We start from the raw sequence: 8,197 nt of genomic DNA, 5'->3' as shown, positions 1-8,197 counted from the left end.
TGAACTCGTTCTGTGCCCGGGTGGCGAGCATTTTTATTGGTGTATGGGCTCCCATGCTGGTATGTGCTGCCCCCCTCCTGGTATTTGCACTGCCCCCATCCTGTCTCCACCATCCTATCCTTGTATGCATGGCACCCCTCACCCCCAATCCTGGTATGCATGGCACTACTCATCCCCAAATCCTGGTTTGCATGGCACCCCTCATCCCCAATCCTGGAATGCATGGCACCCGTCATCCCCAATCCTGGAATGCATGGAACCCCTCATCCTCTAATCCTGGAATGCATGGCACCCCTCATCCCCTAATCCTGGTATGCATGGCACCCCTCATCCCCAATCCTGGCATGCATGGCACCCCTCATCCCCTAATCCTGGTATGCATGGCACCATTCATCCCCAATCCTGGAATGCATGGCACCCCTCATCCCCCAATCCTGGTATGCATGGCTCCTTCATCCCCTAATCCTGGTATGCATGGCACCCCTCATCCCCAAATCCTGGTATGTGTGGCACCCCTCATCCCCAATCCCGGTATGCGTGGTACTCCTCACCCCTATTCCGGTATGCGTGGCACCCCTCACCCCATCCCGCTATGCGTGGCACCCCTCACCCGGTATGCATGGCACCCCTCACTCCCAATCCCAGTCTGCGTGGCACCCCTCACCCCCAATCCCGGTATGCGTGGCACCCCTCACCCCCAATCCTGGTATGCATGGCACCACTCACCCCCAATATGCATGGCACCCCTCACCCCCAATCCCAGTATGCATGGCACCCCTCATCCCTAATCCAGGTATGCATGGCACCCCTCATCCTTATCCTGGCATGCATGGTACCCCTCATCCTGGTATGCATGGTGCCCCACATTACTATCCTGGTGTGCATGGTCCCCTCACCCCCCAATCCTGGTATGCATGGTCCCTTCACCTCCCCAATCCTGGTATGCATGGTACCCCTCATCCTGTATGCATGGTCCCCTCGCCCCCCAATCCTGGTATGCGTGGTACCCCTCACCCCCCAATCCTGGTATGCATGGTCCCCTCACCCTCCAATCCTGGTATGCATAGCACCCCTCATCCCCAATCTCGGTATGCATGGCACCCCTCATCCTTATTCTGGTATGCATGGTCCCCTCACCCACTAATTCTGGCATGCATGGTACCCCTCATCCTGGAATGCATGGTCCCCTCGCCCCCCAATCCTGGTATGCGTGGTACCACTCACCCCCATTTCATGGTATGCATGGTCCCCTCACCCCCCTCACTTGGAAAGTGCTTTACAACTTGGTCACACTATATACAGTACAGACCAAAAGTTTGGACACATTCTCATTTAAAGATTTTTCTGTATTTTCATGACTATGAAAATTGTACATTCACATTGAAGGCATCAAAAGTATGAACTAACACATGTGGAATTATATACTTAACAAAAAAGTGTGAAACAACTGAAAATATGTCTTACATTCTAGGTTCTTCAAAGTAGCCACCTTTTCCTTTGATGACTGCTTTGCACACTCTTGGCATTCTCTTGATGAGCTTCAAGAGGTAGTAACTGGAAATGGTCTTCCAACAATCTTGAAGGAGTTCACAGAGATGCTTAGCACTTTTTGGCTCTTTTGCCTTCACTTTGCGGTTCAGCTCACCCCAAACCATCTCGATTGGGTTCAGGTCTGGTGACTGTGGAGGCCAGGTCATCTGGTGTAGCACCCCATCACTCTCCTGCTTGGTCAAATAGCCCTTACACAGCCTGGAGGTGTGTTTGGGGTCATTGTCCTGTTGAAAAATAAATGATGGTCCAACTAAACGCAAACCGGATGGAATAGCATGCCGCTGCAAGATGCTGTGGTAGCCAAGCTGGTTCAGTACGCCTTTAATTTTGAATAAATTCCCAATAGTGTCACCAGCAAAGCACCTCCACACCATCATACCTCCTCCTCCATGCTTCACGGGGGGAACCAGGCATGTAGAGTCCTTCCGTTCACCTTTTCTGCGTCGCACAAAGACACGGTGGTTGTAACCAAAGATCTCAAATTTGGACTCATCAGACCAAAGCACAGATTGCCACTGGTCTAATGTCCATTCGTTGTGTTCTTTAGCCCAAACAAGTTTCTTATGCTTGTTGCCTGTCCTTAGCAGTGGTTTCCTAGCAGTTTTTTTACCATCAAGGCCTGCTGCACAAAGTCTCCTCTTAACAGTTGTTGAAGAGATGTGTCTGCTGCTAGAACTCTGTGTGGTATTGACCTGGTCTCTAATCTGACCTGCTGTTAACCTGCGATTTCTGAGGCTGGTGACTCGGATAAACTTATCCTGAGAAGCAGAGGTGACTCTTGGTCTTCTGTTCCTGGGGCGCTCCTCATGTCAGCAAGTTTCTTTGAAGCGCTTGATGGTTTTTGCAACTGCACTTGGGGACACTTTCAAAGTTTTCCCAATTTTTCGCACTGACTGACCTTTATTTCTTAAAGTAATGATGGCCACTCGTTTTCCTTTACTAAGCTGCTTTTTTCTTGCCATAATACAAATTCTAACAGTCTATTCAGTAGGACTATCAGCTATGTATCCACCAGACTTCTGCACAACACGACTGATGGTCCCAACCCCATTTATAAGGCAAGAAATCCCACTTATTAAACCTGACAGGGCACACCTGTGAAGTGAAAACCATTTCCGGTGACTACCTCTTGAAGCTCATCAAGAGAATGCCAAGAGTGTGCAAAGCAGTCATCAAAGGAAAAGGTGCCTACTTTGAAGAACCTAGAATATAAGACATATTTTCAGTTGTTTTGATGCCTTCAGTGTGAATGTACAATTTTCATAGTCATGAAAATACAGAAAAATCTTTAAATGAGAAGGTGTGTCCAAACTTTTGGTCTGTACTGTACTTTCAAATTATATTCACCACTGTGAACAACGTATCCAGACTGCACTGCCTGCTTAAGTGCGTAAGTAAAAGTAAGAAGTTTAGCAATTTGAGAAAATACGCTAATAAGTTTTCTATAATAGTTGGCGAATCCTAGAAAATGTTGCAATGCTTTAAGGTTACAAGGTTGAGCCCAATATATAATGGCCTGCACCTTCCCAGGATCCATCATAAACCCTTCAGCCAATAAAATAAACCCCACAAGCAAAATTTCCTGAACTGAAAACATAAATTTCTCCAATTGACAAATAAGTAGTTCTCCCTCAATCTTTGTAATACCACATGGAAAATGTTCCTGGTGAGAATCCACACCAGACGAAAAAACTAAAATATCATCAAGGTAAATCACAATAAATCTTCCAATGAAATCAGAAAAAATATCAGTCATAACGCAATTCATAAGGCTAGTGCCTTGGTTAACCCATATGGCATGACAAGATTTTTGAATAAACCTTCAGACGTTAAAAAAGCTGTTTTCCACTCATCACCCCTCCAGATGCATATGAAATTGTAAGCCCCTCTAAGATCAAGTTTAGAAAACCACTTAGCCCCCTCCGTAAGTTGATTATAAAGGTTGGGGATGAGTGGAAGTTGGTATGTATTTTTTACCCTGATTTTGTTCTGTTCCCAGAAATCGAGGCAAGGACAGATCTTTTTTCTTACAAAGAAAAACCCAGCAGCTACAGGGGAGGAGGAAGGACCAATATGACCCTTCTGTAAGCTTTCTGTAACGGGTCTGGGAGGTGGAACCTCTGAGCTACTATACAAAGGGGCAGTCCTTGTAAGGAAGCGGGTGGCTCCCAGGGAAAGCGGGCAGGCAGTCACGTCAAGTGACAGGGATAGTCTCTGGGTAGAAGGGCAGGAGGTCACGGCGAGTGACAGGGACAGTCTCTTGACAGGCGGGTGGTCACGGCAAGTGACAGCAGGATAAGAGTCTCTAGACAGGCGGGTGGTCACGGCAAGTGACAGCAGGGTAAGAGTCTCTCGACAGGCAGGTGGTCACGGCAAGTGACAGCAGGATAAGAGTCTCTGGACAGGCTGGCAGGCAGGCAGGTATCAGGCAGGTATCAGGCAGGTATCTGGCAGGTGCTTCCTGGTCCGCGGGTGGACTGATCCATAGACAGACTGGCAGGTGCTGGTAGGCAGACTGTCGGACCGCAGGATTGCAAGCAGGTAGACAGGTATCAGGCAGGTATCAGGCAGGTATCTGGCAGGTGCTTCCTGGTCCGCAGGCGGACTGATCCATAGACAGACTGGCAGATGCTGGTAGGCAGACTGTCGGACCGCAGGATTGCAAGCAGGTAGACAGCACTGGAAAACAAGCTGGCAACGGGACCTGAGGGCTGAAGCAGAGTTGAAATGCTTTGCAACAACATTGCTCGGGCACCTCCATTTTGGAGGAGGTGCCTTATATATGGTGAGATCCTCCGGCCATTGGCCGGGGACTCCTTAGAACGGCGCGCGCGTCCCCTTTAAGAGAGAGGGAGCGCGCGCGCGCGCCCTAAGCACAGTGACCGGGAAGCAGCGCGCGCTGCCAGCAGAGCGGGAGGAGGACGCCGGGCACGGAGCGGAGAGGTGAGGGGAACGGCGTCCCTGCCTAGCAGGAGGCAGGGACGCCGACGCTACACTTTCCTTCAGATAGCTTTTCATGGCGGTACATTTAGGCCAGGCAAATTGTAAAGGCGAGCTTTACGTAATTTGGCATTAAGGACAAGATTAATAGCGCAATTATAGGGATGAAGGAGATGGTAGTATCTTCACCTCTTTTTCCAAAAACACATCTCCGAAGTTTTTCAGGTAGACCCTCCAGGCTAGCGGAGCATATTTGTACCGAACTTAGACATTTCTTATGACAATTAAGGCTCAACTTACCAATTTCATTTTGACACCAATCAATATCAGGATTGTGAATAAGCAGCCGTGGAGATCCCAGTACAAACCCAGCAGGCAATTTTTCTGAAACAAAACAGGAGCTGGATTCAGAGTTAAGTGCTCCCATTTGGAGCGTGAATTCCACCGTTATCCATTTGACTCAATTCTGAAGTAACGGTGTCTTGCCAATGGCAAAAATTTGACACTAATTTCAAAACCAGTCACAAATCAACAAAGTTAGCTGCAGATCCACAGTCAATGAAAACCAATGCTGATAACACCTGATTCTTGAATTAAAGCACTGTTTTAATCAGTACTTTATCAGAGGAGAAAAAAGGGTACTTGGAAGTCTGGGTGACCTCCTCGACAATCACCTAGACCTAGGCATTTCTTGACAACTTGCTTGCTTGAGGACTATTTAGGCAGTTCTTTAGAAAATGTCCAGTGAGACCACAGTAGAGACAGAGTCCTAAATGGTGCCGATGTTTCCTTTCCACCTCATGAGAAATGGCAGCTCCAAAATACAACAGCTCAACTTCAGGTAAACAGACATGGGGGCATATAAAAGGCACACTGCTGCTCATCACTTCTCTCACGAATTCTGCAGTCCATACATATGGCCTGGGTCATAGCCACCACCAAAGAACAAGGGGGAGCATGTAGAGCCAGAGCGTCCTTAAGAGTTTTGGCATCAAAGAAGGCATGAACAGAAACTTTTAAGGGGCTTGGGGGGGATAAAGAAAACTCCCAGGTCTGAGAGCCTCCTCACAGGAGGGACATAATTATTCCTACCCACTGGGATGCATCCCCTGAAGACCGAGGCAGCGGAGTAAAAAATAATATACAGCTCTCCCTGAATACCCTATACTGGTTTTTATCTCCCAAAAATATTTCAGGAAGGGCTACTACAGGTTCAATAGAGACCAACTGCACATCTGAGGGTACAGACATTGCAGTCACAGCCGGCAGCGGAGAGCTACGGGGAGCGTTCATCAAACTTGATATCTGACCCTGTTACTACAATTGCGATGATTCAAATTTCCGGTATTCTTTAGCCAGATCCTGAATCATTTGCATCAGAATCAAAATATAATCACGCAACGTATGACCTGGATCCATACTGACAAAAATAAAAAATGTAATGGTCAGTCGTAATGTGATGCTGAGTTACTTCTCATGGACAAGTAGTGAGGAGTGGAAATCAAGGAGTCTGAGGTAAAATGCCAGGAAAGTACATCAAAGACAAACGGGATAAAACAAATGAATAGTCAAAGGCAAAGTCTGGGGTCAGACAACAAAGGTCAGAATATCAGAACACAGAGCAACACGCCATCGAGCAAGACCATGACTGCAATGGTCTGACTATTGCCAGCCAGCTAAATAGTCAGGTAATCACCCTCAACGGATGGCACCTCGAGGAAACCCTACAGGCCCGGCTAGATTGGGCTGCTGAGCTGTCACTCATAATACTGACTGCCAAGCATGCCCCTGCCTCTGATTGGGTTGCCTGGGGTGTCACTCACAATACTGACAGCTCAGCACACCCCTGATACTAAATAAATATAGCCATATGAGGGATTAGTTTTGCAGGACAAATCAATATAAATTTGAATGACACCATTCAGTTTAGCATTCAATGTACTGGAAAATAGTAAAAAAAATCAGATTGTAGTGGAAATGTGAAAAAAAGCAGTTTTGCCGTGTTTTAAGGGGTTTTGTTTTTACAGCGTTCATTCTGTGCTAAAAATTACTCTGAAACACCATTCTCCAGAGCAGTTTGATTATGGAAATTAGTAAACAAAAAAGTTAAGAAACTTTGAAAAAAAAAGTTATATCTTGTGTTGCCATTTTCCGAGAACTGTAACCCAACTGTAATTGGCCCACAGAGGAATAGGTGAATCCCTCGGTGGAAGAGTGAACCCCCATCCTCTATATGTGAGCAGTAGTTGACATAATACATGATATTCACTATGCACAAACCAATCAATATAAAACTTGGGCACTCAATAAGTTGAAGAAGTAGAATTATTTTATTTGGTAACATGCAAACCAGAATATTACTGAATAAAATAATTTGACTTCTTCAACTTATTGAGTGCCAAGTTTTATATTGAATTGGGATAGGATTCTACTTGAGAATTAATCCAACCAGAAGTGCCATTGTTGTTGTTATTTGTTATGTATCATTCATTTAAAAGGGAACCTGTCAAGCCTAATAATGCTATTAACCTGCAGATAGTGTTATGAAGTTGCCTGGCTGCTGATGCATTACAGAGTCAGCTGTCAGTAGGTGCCAGGTTATGCTTACAGTCACAGCTCACAGTGCTATGAGTGGTGACTATAATTTCTTCGGGCATCCTTGCATGACAGTAAGAAGTAAAGTTAATTTTCTCTTGGCCACTCCACTTTTAGTATGGAGGTCAGACACCTTCATAATGCTATTAACCTGCAGATTAACCCAATATCTGGAGGTTAACCACTTCGCGCCAGAGCCTGTTTTTGCCTTCGTGACCGGGCCAATTTTTTCAATTCTGACCACTGCCAGTTTATGAAGTAATTACCCTGGAACGCTTCAACGTATTCCCCTGATTCTGAGACTGTTTTTTCGTGACATATTGTACTTCATGATAGTGGTAAAATTTCTTCGATATCACTTGCGTTTATTTGTGAAAAAATCGGAAATTTGGCGAAAATTTTGAAAATTTTGCAATTTTCAAACTTTGAATTTTCATGCCCTTAAATCAGAGAGATATGTCACACAAAATAGTTAATAAATAACATTTCCCACATGTCTACTTTACATCAGTACAATTTTGGAACCCAAATTTTTTTTTGTTAGGGAGCTATAAGGGTTAAAAGTTGACCAGCGATTTCTCATTTTTCCAACAAAATTTACAAAAACATTTTTTTAGGGACCACATCATATTTGAAGTCACTTTGAGGGGTCTTTATGACAGAAAATACCCAAAAGTGACACCATTCTAAAAACTGCACCCCTCAAGGTGCTCAAAACCACATTCAAGAACTTTATTAACCCTTCAGGTGCTTCACAGGAATTTTTGGAATGTGGAAGAAAAAAATTAACATTTAACTTTTTTCACAAAAATGTTACTTTAGACCCAATTTTTTTATTTTCACAGGGGTAACATGAAAAAATGGACCCCAAATTTTTTTGTGCAATTTCTCTTGAGCGTGCTGATACCCCATATGTGAGGGAAACCCACTGTTTGGGCGCACGGCAGGGTTCGGAAGGGAAGGAGCGCCATTAGACTTTTTGAATGTAAAATTTGTCTGAATAATTAGCGGACGCCATTTTCGTTTGGAGAGCTCCTGATGTGCCTTAACAGTGGAAACCCCACACAAGTGACACCATTTTGGAAACTAGACCCCTTAGGGAACTTATCTA

This window comes from Phyllobates terribilis, unplaced genomic scaffold (genome assembly GCF_046119375.1).
Source record: "Phyllobates terribilis strain yellow unplaced genomic scaffold, ASM4611937v1 Scaffold_3__8_contigs__length_932513732, whole genome shotgun sequence".
NCBI classification, from domain to species: domain Eukaryota; kingdom Metazoa; phylum Chordata; class Amphibia; order Anura; family Dendrobatidae; genus Phyllobates; species Phyllobates terribilis.
Note: the sequence above shows the minus strand (reverse complement) of the source record.